This window comes from Halichoerus grypus, chromosome 9 (assembly GCF_964656455.1).
Source record: "Halichoerus grypus chromosome 9, mHalGry1.hap1.1, whole genome shotgun sequence".
Taxonomy (NCBI): domain Eukaryota; kingdom Metazoa; phylum Chordata; class Mammalia; order Carnivora; family Phocidae; genus Halichoerus; species Halichoerus grypus.
Window position 1 is genome coordinate 106948221 of NC_135720.1, and position 15326 is coordinate 106963546.

General features: G+C 38.0%; 1 protein-coding gene across 1 annotated transcript in view; it reads left to right on the plus strand.

The window, feature by feature from the left end:
• MED20 (mediator complex subunit 20) overlaps positions 1 to 15326 on the plus strand; it is a 174495-nt gene that overhangs the window by 130579 nt on the left and 28590 nt on the right. The window lies entirely within an intron of this gene.

Genomic DNA, 15326 nt, shown 5'->3' on the forward strand with positions numbered 1-15326 from the left:
CTTTGTTCAGGGGAGTTACTCACTTTTTCCTCTAGATACTTTTATAGTGTTTACTTTCAATAAGCCTCTGAGGAAGGGGTTCACTGACAACATCTTTATGAGGGGGTCTTCTGTAGTAGAAAGGGAGAAGAAGGAAGCTGGCTGGAGAAGAGAACTGCTTCTTTCATATGATATACATCAGTCAAATTTTTGAGTCAGAAGTGAGGACTGGAATGGCAGAAAGGGGGGTATAATGGAATTTGAGACCATTTGGTGGAGGTTTTAAAGGCAATGATAAAGTCTGCATTTGTTGTGAAAAATGATCTATAAAATGGAGATGATCAGAGTACCTAGTCCGTTGGGTTCTTGTGAGGGCTAAAATAATGCATATAAAATGTTTGGAACAATAACTGACACATAGTAAGTGTTCATTATTAGCTATTATTATTGAATGAAAATACAAATATATTATCTTTTGTAAGCCTGAATAAATTAACATATTGTCTTTTATTATGTGTGCTGATGATACTGCTGACCCCTCTGACAGACCATTGCTATTTTTCACCTTTGATCCTCCCACCTACTAACTTTTAGTATTTAAAATCTGAAATACTGAAGGGTTATCATTTTAGAGCTTTAGACGTATGATGTCCTACAAATTGCTGTTGGTTTTTTTTACCAACATTATCTTGTATACTAGTTACCTTTTGGGTTTGTAAAAAAAAAAAAAAGAGGGGAACAGGTAATTTGGGGGGGAAACATCATTTTCCATGCCCGTGGGATGTGGAATAGATATGTCACTTTGCACTGAATGTGTTCATCAGTTTTTGTTAGCAGTGCAGTGTAATGAGCGTATTAGCTACAACACCTACATTGGCAGCCAGCAGTCTGCTTGTGAATTCTTTTAGAAAACAGAAATCTGGCGAGAGGTGTTCCTGAGCAGTTGAAATATCTTTGGGAAAATCATATAGAACAAATAAAGTAGAAAAAATTTCTCCTCCAAAAAGAAATTGTTTCACCACTTAAGCCCCGAGAAAAGATGTTTTACTTGTGGATTGAAATATGACAATGTAATTTGGTAGGACTTCAGAGTTCATTCTGTATTTCAACCTTTCATTTAACTTTGTCATCTAAAGAATTTGAAGGTATATTTATATTTGATGAAAAAAATTTCTAAAACTATTTTAAGAATGATGAATTTCTCACTTTATAGTATATGAATTCTATAGTAAATTATTTTTCCTTTCCACTTCCAGTTAAAATGTATCTTAAAGCATATATCTTTTTGAGGTTTTAAAATAAAAACCTTCAACAGAAATAACATTAAAGTTTATATTTAAGCACAATACTTCGCACTTACAGTAAATTTTATTGAATAAATTAATGTGTGCATGAATAAAAAATATTTTGAATTTTAACTTTATACCCTGTGATTTGCACACAGACTAACATTGGTGTATAAAGGCCTTCTGTTCAGCCTCTATTTCCATACCTATTTTCCTCTCCTACCCCACAAGCACCTTATCTAATGTATTTGATGTATGTCCTTGATTCTATATGCATCTTTCTAAAATTCTTAGTGATTTTTTGGTGTACTTATCTTTAACTCCAAAATTGTTTATGACACTACACTATTGCCGAATTTGGCTATAGAATTCTCCCTGTAAAAATGCTGTAGTTCTGGGGTGCCTGGCTGGCTCAGTTGGTGGAGCATGCGATTCTTGATCTCGGGGTTCTGAGTTTGAGCCCCACGTTGGGTGTAGAGATTATTTAAAAATAAAATCTTTAAAAAACAATGCTATAGCTCTTACTTTGGTTTTACTTTTTTCACTGGGCAGTGTTTTAAGATCTGTGAATGGTTTTGGGTGTACATTAGCTAATTGCTCCTACCTGCAGCATGCTATTCCATGGTGTGCATCCATTCCCATAGTGATGGGTGCCTAGGCTACCATAAACAATGCTACCAATAACAAGTCTTGTTTGTGTTCGTCGTGGACATGTTTGAGAATTTCTTTGGGATACAGACTCAGGAGTGGCATTGTAACAGAAGCACCGTCAGGCTGCTGAGTGTACACACCTCACAGACATTGTATTCTCAACCTCCCAACACTTGCTGTTGTCCACAGTTCGAATTTCTGCCATTTAATAATGTCTATTTTAATTTGAATTTTCTAATTACTAGTGAGTTGAACATTTCTTCATGTTTTAGTTAACTGTTTCCCTTCTGTGAAATAAGCGTGAAAGAATAAACATAGTATCAAAAATATTTTTTACTGAGGTATAATTGATATATAACATTATGTTAGTTTCAGGTGTATAACATGATTTGCTATTTGTATATATTGTGAATTGATCACCGCAATAAGTCTAGTAACATTTATCACCATACATTGTTATAAAAATTTTTTTTCTTGCAGTGTAGACTTTTTTCTACTGTCTTGCTAATTTGCTTAGAGAATAGATCTGGACATAGTATTTTATTATTTTTTGAAGCTGGAGGAGCTTTTGGTTATGCATTATATTTTGTAAGATATTGATGTATTTTCTCAAACTTCAGAAAAGGAAGAATATCATATTTTATACAGAAGCTTAAAGTATTGTTTTCTTCCTGATTCCAAGGGACTGAAACAAACATATTCTTTTAAAATTTTATTTATTTATTTATAAGTTTTACTTATTTAAGTAATCTTTATACCCCATGTGGAGCTTGAACTCACGACCCTGAGATCAAGAGTCACACACTCTTCCAACTGAGCCAGCCAGATACCCCTAAACAAACATATTTTTATGCATTCAACTCAAAAGCTGTAGAGTATGCTACAATTAAGCCACCTTGCTAATTAATCTATTCTCATTGTCTTCATTTATGCTGAAAGGAGAGCAAGCGTTTTTACCAGAGTAGGTTTGGTTGGGAGAGTGCTTCATTTCATTAGTTTAAAAAGATCTCCCCTAGCCACAAATTGTTAGACTATCAAAATATTAGCTCCAGTCTCCCTAGATATCAGAAAACTGAGTAGTGGGCAACACCTTCTCCACTTGTCTGTTTATTGAAAAGCCCAATGCTTGATCCTAAGCATGACCTTGACGTTCATTGACTATAAGTAGATAATACTAAATAAAATGAACAAATACTATTTTTTAGCATCTATAGCCTTCTTGTAGCATTTGCTACAAGAGGGCTATAGATGTAATTTTTACAGTATTTGGAGATAGAGAAGAGCATATTTTCTGAGATGCCATTTCTGAGAGTCTTAGAGAAAGCTGGGAACAGTTCAGATCTGCTGGCGAATCTCACTATTTATGTCAGTTTTCAGGAAAGGATAAATGTCTCTGATACAAAATGTTGGCTTGTTTCAACAAATCCGCAGTATTTGCGCTTTCCTGAGGAAACAATAGTCTCTTAAGTGTTTTCATTTCTTATCAAAATGTGATGCAGTCAAGTTATTCTTTTGACTTTGGTTTAGCATCTGCTTGACTGTGAAAAAGGAATTTTAATTTGTGAAGTGATTGATATAGCCATAAACTGTGAACTTTCCCCCAATAATACCATAATATGCTTAAATTTTTCCTTTTTTTTTTGCTGGCTTTGAGGTTATGACTTTTGAGTAAGTATCTGTCAGCAAAATATTATTTCCTGCTCTTAATTGTTTTCAAGCAAAGCCACACTCTATGCGAAGGTGCAATATGTTTTTTCAAATAACTTGATTTTACTCTACCTCGAAAATTACATTTTTATTTTCTTTTTCCCCAGAAATCTTGCTTGGAAAATCGTGTTTTTAGATGTGATTTTAAAACATTCTTTTTAACCTTTTCAAGAATCTTTTAAAATTTAACATTTATCAGTGCTAAGCTGTATGTAGCATAAAAAGTACCCTACCTGCTTTTCCTTTCCCCAATATTTGGCCTCTACGGGGACCTCCATTTCCTTTTCTTCCAGCTCTTTCTTTTGGTATTTAATGCCACACTTTTAAGCAGTAGGCTCATGCTGCTGTTTTTAAAAGTCTGTATGGCTCATTCTCTAGACCTGCACAGCTCTCATTCTTGGATCTACCTTCATCTCCCTATGTTGGGACCCCTGTTTCCTGGACCCCACGTCTTCCCTCTTCATTGTTTATACTTAAGCAATTCTTCCAGAAGGTTCCTAAGAAAAAGCTGCATAGGATGTACATTTGGGAATCTGCATGTATGAAAATGTCTTCCTTTTGTCTCATACTTGATTTATAGTTTACCTGGGAATAGAATATAGAATAATTTTCTGAGTTTAACAGGAATTGCTCTATTGATTTTTAGCTTCTGGTGTTGCTAATGAAAAGTCTGATGACGTTCTGACTTTTTTCTTTCCCCTCCTTGGTTAGAGGTGTTTTAGGAGCTGATCTTTGTCTCTGATGTTCTGAAATTTTATGATAACCTGCCTCACTGTGAGCCTTGTTTTATCTGTTGTGCAGGGCACACTGGGGGCCTATTCAATTTGGAAACATAGATCTTTCAGTTCTGGGAGATTTTCTTGAATTCTTAAATTCTAACCAACCTCCCCCTTCTCTCTCTTGCCCCCAGTTTTCCTGTTCTTTCCCTCCTGAACTCTCTTTATTTGTGTTTGGAATGTATGGACTGCTTTACTTTTCCTATCTTTTCTATTTCTCATCTTTTTTGTCTCTTCACTTTTTGGAAGATGTCTTGACTTCATCTTCAGACTCTTCTAATTAGTTTTATGTTTCTGCTATCATATTTTTAATCTCCAAATTTTTTCTCTGAATACTGCTATTTTTAAAAAAGATTTTGGGGAAATAAAATCTTTAAAAAAAAAAAAAGGGCGCCTGGGTGGCTCAGTTGGTTAAGCGACTGCCTTCGGCTCAGGTCATGATCCTGGAGTCCCGGGATCAAGTCCCGCATCGGGCTCCCTGCTCAGCAGGGAGTCTGCTTCTCCCTCTGACCCTCCCCCCTCTCATGTGCTCTTTCTCATTCTCTCTCTCTCAAATAAATAAATAAAATCTTTAAAAAAAAAATAAAAAAAAAAGATTTTGGGGGTGCCTGGGTGGCGCAGTGGGTTGAGCATCTGACTCTTGATTTCAGCTCAACCCAGGGTTCTGAGATCAAGCCCTGCATCGGGCTCTGTGCTCAGCAGAGAGTCTGCTTGTCCCTCTCCTTACCCCTCTGCCCCTCCGCGTGTACACTTTCTCTCTCACTTAAATAAATAAAAATCTTTAAAAATAAATTTAAAAAGATTTTATTTTTATGTAATCTCTTCCCCCAACATGGGGCTTGAACTCACAACCCTGAGATCAAGAGTTGCACACTCCACCAACTGAGCCAGCCAGGTGCCCCTCTGAATGTTGCTTCGAAATAGTCTGTTTTTGTTTCATGGGAGGAATAGCTCTTCTCTGAGTATGTTAATTGTAATTACATTTTTTTCTTCAGCCTCCTGCACCATCTATTTCCTTAAAATATCTTTACTTGATCATTTCTTTTGGTTTTTCATTTAGGGGATTTCCTTAAATGTTTAGCCTTGGATGTCTTACCATGTTCCATAAGGAACCACTGAAAAACTGAAAGCTGGATTTGTTGGGAGTGGGGGCTTCTGAAAGTTGACTGATCGTATTATTCATTATAAGGTAGTTAAGAGCTCACTTTTAGCAGTCAGTATTTGTAGGTGTTTTTCTGTTGGCCAAGTTCTTCCCTGGAGAGAATGCTCCCATCCTCAGTTTACACCCCTGGCTGCAACATTTGGGGAGCTGAGTGGGGAAAGAGGTGGAGGTATCTACCTTTCAGAATATCAACTCATCCATAATCCCCATCTTTTTAGACTGCTAGGCCTGCCCCTAGTTGTGCTTGAGTCCAGTGTCTCTAGTTTCCAGAGTAGGCTTCCCAGCCTCTGACCAGTGGCTGCTTGGAGTCAGGGTGGGAATCTTGGGGCAGAACTTTCACCCTGTTCTCCTTTTTCATCCCTGCCTGCTATCCCCACTTTCAGAGGTATTCTGAGCTTCTCTGGTGTATCCCAGCACAATTCAGTTTGATCTGAGGTTCCCCTTAACGTGCTCCTATGCTCTGCTAAATCAAATAACCCATCCATCTGCTTTCTGGCTTCCACAAACTTTGTTGTAGTTGTTGCCTCTCCTATTCTTTGTCCTTCAGATCTTGTTTTTACTGCTGTTTCAGTGGAGTTATGGAGAGAGCAGAGAGGTAAATGCAGGTGTTCAATGAATCATGTTTCACTGAAAATCCAAACTTCTCTAATGCTCTGTTTCAATACAAGACTTAATAAAATGGCTTGTGGCAATTGCAAAATTTTGCTACAGTACAGAAATCTGGATAACATAAATTCATTTTGGTTTTTGCTATCCTCATGGATTAATGCCTAACATGTAGCTTGCTAAAAGAGAATGACACCTGAGTGGCTTTAGGAACTTTATAGAGAGAATAATAGAACTTTTTATGGACGTAGTAACAGACCCAGAGTGTAGAAGTGGCCTATTTATGTTTGCTCATCTATCTAGAACTGGAACTGAGTCTCTTCTCCAGTTGTCTTTTCTTTACCACTATGGTTCTATCTTCTCCCATTAAAGTAACTGGAAATAGAAGCCCTTTATCCATTGCTCAGATCACCCACATGTCCTGTTAACTTTGCATATGCTTTAAGTTTGCAGTCATAAGTGTGGGGGATTTTTAAAATGTTTTTCTTTCTGTTAATTTTTAGGGTCCAGTTTTATTTTGGTGAACTTCAAACTTGAGAAAATGTGTATTTTACCATCTAAAGATGTTTCTGTTTTGAAGAATTTATAGTAAGCATTTAAAAGGTTTCTTTTTTTTTTTCCTCCTACTATTCCATTCTCAGTGGCTTCCAAAAGTTCTTTGAGGGGGAAGGTAGAAATGCTTTCCTGAATATAGTTATAGTAGTTGAAATAATTTAGAACAAATCAGGATGCCTATTAAAATGTGGAAGTAATGGGGCGCCTGGGTGGCTCAGTTGGTTAAGCGACTGCCTTCGGCTCAGGTCATGATCCTGGAGTCCCGGGATCGAGTCCCGCATCGGGCTCCCTGCTCAGCGGGGAGTCTGCTCCTCCCTCTCCCGCTCCCCTCTCTTGTGCTCTCTCTCTCTCAAATAAATAAATAAAATCTTTAAAAAAAAAAAAAAATGTGGAAGTAATGTGGAAAAGGGAAGCAGGTTTTATAAAAATATCAACAGGTTTCTTTGGAGCAATCCTAGAGTGCTTTCTTTACCAGCTTTTCAAAACTCAGTTCTCAATTCTTCTCCTCTAAGGCCTCTTCCTCCATTTTACCCCATGGGATATAAATCTTTTTTTTTTTTTTAAGATTTTATTTATTTATTTGAGAGAGCAGAGCAAGAGAGAGAGAAAGAGCATGAGAGTGGGTGAGGGGCAGAGGGAGAGGGACAAGAAGACTCCCACTGAGTGAGGAGCCCAACGTGGGGCTCGATCCCAGGATCCGAAGATCATGACCTGGGCCAAAGGCAGACACTTAACCGACTGAGCCACCCAGGCGCCCTGGGACATAAATCTCTTGTCTTATTTCCCCATTCCCTCCTATATTCTGTATGTGGTACATTTGCCCACAGCACACTGCCAGATTCATTGTATGTTGACATAGAATTCTTTGGGGCAGAACCCCTATATTGTACTTTTGACGAAATTTACTTACATATTTATGGAATGCCTTTGACTGAGGTACTGGGCTCCTCTGTAGGTGCTAGCATCTGTTAGGGGTACATATTAGGTCTTAAACAGATTCCTGATGGTTGGTATAAGTTCACTTTTTCTCTAGTCACTATTTCAAAGCAATTGAAAGAACTGGCTCTGCCCCTTCCTTTGCGTCACATTGGTGGCTAGCAGTAACAGCTGGGAGTAGAGTGGGGGAAAGCCTGTTTGGAAGCTCAGGGGTCTAATGTTCCCTTCTGTTGAAAAATGAGCGTGTTGTAAAAGAAGTCCTCTGAGATTCCTTACAACCTCCAGGTTTCATGGTCATAAAGAGGTGTTCCCAGTGAATTAGTGACACCATTTGTAAGAACTAACCCACAAAGAAAAATGTCTCTTAGGATTGAATGGAGTTCAATGGAAGTGTTTCCATAACTGAGCTAAGCTGTTGCATACATAATCTGAAGTAACCTAGAACACTTAGAATAATAGAGCATTGGTTTTATTTTTTGCTTTTTTTCCTCTCCCTGTCTTCTCCGGTTAAACAGTGCTTTCTCATTGTACTTTGGAAATGTTTTTTAACTTTTATTTTTTCTAATTTTTTATTGTGAAATATATTTTATTTATTTTATATATATATATTTTATATATATATTTTAATTTTATTATGTTAATCACCATACATTACATCATTAGTTTTTGATGTAGTGTTCCATGATTCATTGTTTGTGTATAACACCCAGTGCTCCGTTCATTACGTGCCCTCTTTAATACCCATCACCAGGCCAACCCATTCCCCCCACCCCCCTCCCCTCTAGAACCCTCAGTTTGTTTCTCAGAGTCCATAGTCTCTCATGGTTCGTCTCCCCCTCCGATTTCCCCCCCTTCATTTTTCCCTTCCTACTATCTTCTTTTTTTTTAAAACATATAATGTATTATTTGTTTCAGAGGTACAGTTCTGTGATTCATCAGTCTTACACAATTCACAGCGCTCATGATAGCACATACCCTCCCCAATATCTATCACCCAGCCACCCCATCCCTCCCAACCCCCACCACTCCAGCAACCCTCAGTTTGTTTCCTGAGATTAAGAATTCCTCATATCAGTGAGATCATATGATACATCTCTTTCTCTGATCGACTTATTTCACTTAGCATAATACCCTCCAGTTCCATCCACGTTGTTGCAGATGTCAAGATTTCGGGTTTTTTTTTTTTTTTTGATAGCTGCATAATATTTCATTTTATATATATACCACATCTTTATCCATTCATCTGTTGTTGGACATCTTGGCTCTTTCCATAGTTTGGCTATTGTGGACATTGCTGCTATGAACTTGGGGTGCATGTATCCCTTCGGATCCCTACATTTGTATCTTTGGGGTAAATACCCAGTAGTGCAATTGCTGGGTTGTACAGTAGCTCTATTTTCAACTTTTTGAGGAACCTCCATACTGTTTTCCAGAGTGGCTGCACCAGCTTGCATTCCCACTTTATGTGAAAAACCCAAAAGACTCCACCCCAAAACTGCTAGTGAAATATATTTTAAAACATGTACATTTTTTTTTTTTTAAGATTTTATTTTTAAGCAATCTCTACACTTAGTGTGGGGCTCAGATTCACAATCCTGAGATCAAGAGTCGCATGCTCTACCAACTGAGCCAGCCAGGTCCCCCAAAACATGTACATTTTAAAGACCAGTGAAACAAAAGCCAGGATTAACCATCCTGTAAGTGTAAAAATTGCCTCTATGATGCTCCCTTACACCCCACCCCAGCTTAACCGCCATCCTGACTGTTATCAAGAAAGCTAGGATTTTGCTTCTTTTTATTATCTTTTAAATTCTAAACTTGGAAATGGATTAGCTCAGTAATGAGAGGCTTTCAGTCTTTTTTACATATGTGTTTTATTTTTTACATGAGGTAAAACTAGAAAAATAATAGATGATGCTATTATGCCATTGACTCTTCTGAGCACTTTGCACATCCTAACTCCCCAGCAGCTGTATGAGGTAGGTGAGGAAACAGCCCAGGCTACGAATTGGGTCCCATTGAGATTCTAATCCAGCCAACCTAATGCCTAAACCTACTGTCTTAACCATGACACCTAATTAGGGTATTGTTTTATAATTTGATACAATTATATATTTTTAAGATCTGGGTTTATTTTGTATCTTGGAATACTTTAACCAGATAACAGGGTAGCCATCGAGCTCTGTATTGTTTCTGCTAGAACTGTTTCATTGGAAAGCTCTACAGGGTTTTGGTTCTTGTCCAAACACTCCTAATATCTCATTGTTTGGCACAGATAAATAGTCCATCAATTTATCTAAACCTTATTGTATCTTTAGTAGTATCCATTTTAGAGCCCTTCTAAAATGTTTATTTTATAAATACCAGTTTTTCAATGGAAATTTTCAGGGAAAAACCAACAATATCTCTTTATGTTTATACTACAGTGAATGGTGATATGTAGGTTAGAGTTAGCTTTAATTTTTAAAAGAAGAGCTGTGATTATAGGAAACATTTTTCTAATATTCAAAATTCTTACAAAATTTTCATGTTTGTAAGACACAGTAATTTTTGGCACTTGTTTAGATATGATCTCCAAGAGATAGCTTCTTTATAAAACTGTTATTGACTCTAGTGAATGTATGTTTCCTTTGCAGTGTTTTCTCTAAAAACAACTAGCTGCAGTGAAAAGTCTTTCTTTCCTTTTTTTTTTAAAAAGTAATCTCTACGCCCAATGTGAGGCTTCAACTCACAACCCCAAAATCAAGAGTCTCATGCTCTCCTGACTGAGCCAGCCTGCACTGATAATAAGTCTCTATGTTTAAATTTTAGAATCAGACACTGTTTCTGTAGGAGTGCAGATTTACAGCTCTGTCCCCTCTTGAACAAGGCATGTAAAGTGCATCAGGATATTGCTAACCACCAACTAAATTTTACCATGACACAAAACTTTACTTAAGTAAACCTCCTGTTCTTTGCCACAGATGTAGAGTTACTGGAAGTGCACTAATGCAAAGCAATTATCTTGGGCCTAGGTACTGCTGTTTTTTCCCGTGTGATCCTGGACTAGTCATTTAACAACCGATTCAAATATCCATTCTTCATCCATAGAGTGCCACTGGCACCTACCTCATTGTGAGAATTAACTGAGCAAATATACGTGAAAACACCTCACTTCGCATAGTATCTAGTAGGAGTAAAATAAATGTTCATAAATGTTCTCTTCCCATTAAAATTGCTGCTCTGTGCTGACAAAATTGTTGTATAGTATTTATAAAACGTGCTTGGTAATGACAACTAATGTTTTTAAAACGGTTTGAATGAATGCTGCAGAATGAACTCTACCAATTAATATTTATTGTATGTGGGGAGTAGAAAAGTGGGGGTAGATTTCAGCACAGTGATGGAATAGCAGTTCTGGTGCATGCTAGATGGAAGGCCATTTTTGTGGCTGCCACTGCTGCTCTCCAGATTAAATGGGATTTGGTATTGCTTTTGTTTGCACATACTGATCTGGGATGATTGGGGAGAATGCAAGTATATCTGCTCTTGCTTTTAAGTCATTTTATTTTTTGGTGAGAAGAAATTCACAGGGTGGCTAACATCTCATGCCCTTTAATCCCTATAAGCTGTTAGTTAAGACCAGGATGTTATTTAACTAAAATAAAGATGCTGATACCAAACACATTTTAGGATTCTTTAGCTCCACAGGAAAGATCAGGTTCTTTTATCCTAGTATGCTTCCCCAAGCCCCTGGAATGTTCAAATAATCAATGTCTCTTCTCACCAGAACAAGGATCTAAAGTCTTTGCTATTTTTGGTAGCAAGGGAAGAAGAGCTAACCCATGTGTAGCTCTTGTCAGTTTACAATGCACTTACACATACATTTTCTTATTTGATCTATGCAGCACCCGCAGAAGGGAGTAGAGCTGATGTTATATCCATTTAGAAGTGAGAAGGTAGAGGTCCCAAAACATTAGTGAGTTGCCCAAGGTTACACTGCTAATAAGTGGATAACCTGAGGCTTAAACCCAAGTCTTATGATTCTAAATCTAAGGCTCTTGCACTCTTCTGTGTTCTTATGCCCTTTATAAATAAACAGACCCATCTAGTATCTTATTACTAGATACGGAAGTCAATCAAAGCAGGTGGATTTCTAAAACTTTTTTTTTTTAAGATTTTATTTATCTATTTGAGAGTGAAAGAGAGAATGCACGTGTGCACCACGAGAGAGCATGAACAGAGGGGAGAGGCAGCGGGAGAGGGAGAAGCAGACTCCCTGCTGAGTGGGGAGCCTGACGCAACACTCAATCCCAGGACCCTGAGATCATGACCTGAGCCGAAGGCAGACGCTTAACCGACTGAGCCACCCAGGCGCCCCTAAAACTTTTTTAGAAATTATATTTACATTTATTTATTTGAGAGAGATTAAGAGAAAGAGCGTCTGCTTGTGAGCATGAGCCAGGGGAGGGAGAGGAAGAGGGAAAGAATCCCAAGCAGATTCCATGCTGAGCATGGAGCCCTAGACTTGGGGCTCGATCCCAGGACCCTGAAATCATGACCTGAGCCAAAACCAAGAGTCCAATACTTAACTGACTGCGCCACACAGGCATTTAGGGAAGAAAATTTCTAATGTGGGGCTTGACCATCTTTTAGTCTGAGACTCTGATCTCTTATACATCATTGTATTGGTCCCAATTTGTTTTTATTTGGGAAGGCTAAAACAATGTGAAGTGTTTTGTTCTAAAACAAACAGGTAATGTGGAGAGTTGAAAAAATTATAGTTTACAGTGATAAATGCCATGTGAAGTTTCTGGGTTTTGGGGGTTTGCTTTTTTTTTAATTTTTAAATTTATTTTTATTTTTTATTTTTTAAAAGATTTTATTTATTTGAGAGAGAGAGAGAGCACAAACAGGGGGAGCAGCAGAGGGAGAGGGAGAAGCAGGCTCTCCACTGAACAGGGAGCCCGATGTGGGGCTTGATCCCAGGACGCTGCGATCATGACCTGAGCCGAAGACAGATACTTAACCAACTGAGCCACCCAAGCGCCCTAGCTTTTAAAAAAAAAAAAAAAAAAAAAGATTATTTATTTGAGACAGAGTGTATGAGCAGGGGAAGGTGGGTGGAGGTAGAAGGAAAGGGAGAGAATCTTAAGCAGACTCTGCACTGAGCTTGGAGCCCAGTGCAGGGCTCGATCTCACGACCTTGAGATCATAACCTGAGCCAAAATCAAGACTCCGATGCTTAACCAAAGACTGAGCCACCCAGGGGCCCCTGCCATGTGAAGTTTTTAATTGAAAATACTTTGTAAATATTAGAAAGCATATTGCCCAAGAAGTAAAATTTGAGATAAAGGTCAATTTAAAAGAAGAGGTCCTCTATCAATAATTCATTCAACTGGGATGCCTTGGGTGGCTCAGTTGGTTAAGCAACTGCCTTCAGCTTGGGTCATGATCCCAGGGTCCTGGGATCGAGTCCCGCATTGGGCTCCCTGCTCAGCGGGGAGCCTGCTTCTCCCTCTGCCTTCTCTGCCTGCTGCTCCCCCTGCTTGTGCTCTCTCTCTCTCTCTGACAAATAAATTTAAAAAAATAATTCATTCAACCAACAATATATATTAAGTCAATAGGTGGGGTGCCTGGGTGACTCAGTCGGTTAAGCATCTGCCTTCAACTCAGGTCATGATCCCAGGGTCCTGGGATCGAGCCCTGTGTTGGGGCTCCCTGCTCAGAGAGTCTGCTTCTCCTTCTCCCTCTACCCTTCCTCTGCTTGTGCTCTCTCTCTCACTCACTCTCTCAAGTAAATAAAATATTAAAAAAAAAGATATGACTGATCATGATCACTCATAATTTAAAAAATTACTATGACATTGACTTAAAAATATGTCATTTTTTAGACTTTCTACCCAACTGCAGAAAAAGCATTGGTTTCTGAGCCATTGGTTCTTCAGCAGTGACAATGAAAATATGTTTCCACTTCAAAACAAACAACATTAGATGTAGCTTCCTGGCTTATCACACCTGCCTTGTCTGCTCTCAGGGCTGTCTTGAGGCATCTGAGAGGTAGGTGTAGAAGCACTTCGAAAACCACAAAGTGCCATAACAATATGTTACGTGCATGCATTCATGTGTGAATCTTCTGATTAATTGTATACTTGAGATGTTTTGTCAGAAGACATTTTGCTACGTGAGTTTATAGATTGGAATAGGCCAAATTTGTGACTGGGTCAAGGAAAACATTTAAATCCAGCAAGGCCTTGCTGGTAGTAAAATTATAGAGTGAATGGGTGGTAGGAAGTAAGGCTAGAGTGTTGGTGCCTTAGAGTATGAATAGAAATGACAGATCTGAACATTTTCTTTGTTTAGTATCCAGCCTATTTGTTCTTTCATCAATATTTATTGGGCACCTAGTAAAGACTAGGCATAGTTTTAGAAATCACTGTTGTTCACAATTCGACTGGGATGCCTTGTCCTCCAGTACCCTCCTGGGTACTGTTGTCCTCCAGGAGTTTACTGGGGAAGACAGAGACAAGGTGTAACATAGGATAATAAATGTTTGTATTTCACAATGTACCACATAACTGACCTTGCCAAAAAAAGTATGATCTTGGTTAGATTTTTTTCTAATTTAAATATGTTAATGTTCTCATGATCAACTTTTTAAACTTTAAAAAATATTATAAAATACTTAAAATATTTTGAGATATGTAACACATATACTGTATTTTAAATGCATAATTTATAGTTTATATATTGAATCCTAGTTATATTTAATATTCAGCTACATTTGTTTTATATATGTATGTTTAGATAACCTTAATTATCTAAAACCTTAATTATCTAAAATCTTTTACTTGGTAAGCCATCTGAACATTCTCTATCTGACTACATTAATATTAGAGAGCTCTTCAAGGAAGGGTATCACTGCTGTCACTTTGATGTTAGTCCTTGGTGCTAGTATTTCTTCAGAGCAGAAACCTGATTTTGAATCCTAGCTCTGCCATTTAGTAACTGTGAAACTTATTTGTGCCTCAGTTTCAATGTCTGTGAAATGGGAATAAAGATAATGCCTAACTCATCATTGTGAGAAGTGAAAGAGTTAATATGTGCGAGAGTGCTTAGATGAGTGTCTGGCACACATTTAAAACCGTATCAATGCCATCAGCAGCTATCCTCATCATTGTTATTGTTATTATTTGACAGAATGAGGTGAGGAAGGTTAAGAATGGACTTTCTCCTCTCAAGCCCTGAAAATTCCTCAAAACTAAAGGTAGAAAGATAAAAAGAAGGGAAAGAAGGGAGCTAAACCTTTGTTGATCATCAGCTATGTGCCAGGCAGTGACCTAGCATTTACCTACATTCTAATTTAGTCCTTACACCAGTGCCCTGAAGTATATTCGAAAACAGGCTCAGACAAATTAGGAAACTTGCATAAGGTCTTGTACTAGTAAGTGGACACCATGATGATAACTGGTCTTTGCTATTCTGCATCCTGTACTCTCGCCTTGCATGACACCAGAACACGTGAGAATTCAAGAAGTTTCACTAGGAGGTAAGCTTGAAATTTGCTTGTTAGGGACTTTATTTTTAATGACAGTTTAAAGGATGTCATCAACATTTTGAGTTTGTTCCTACTGTAGCGATTTGTTTTAGGTATCTGTAATTCCACCCGCCCCCCATTTCAGAAGTATA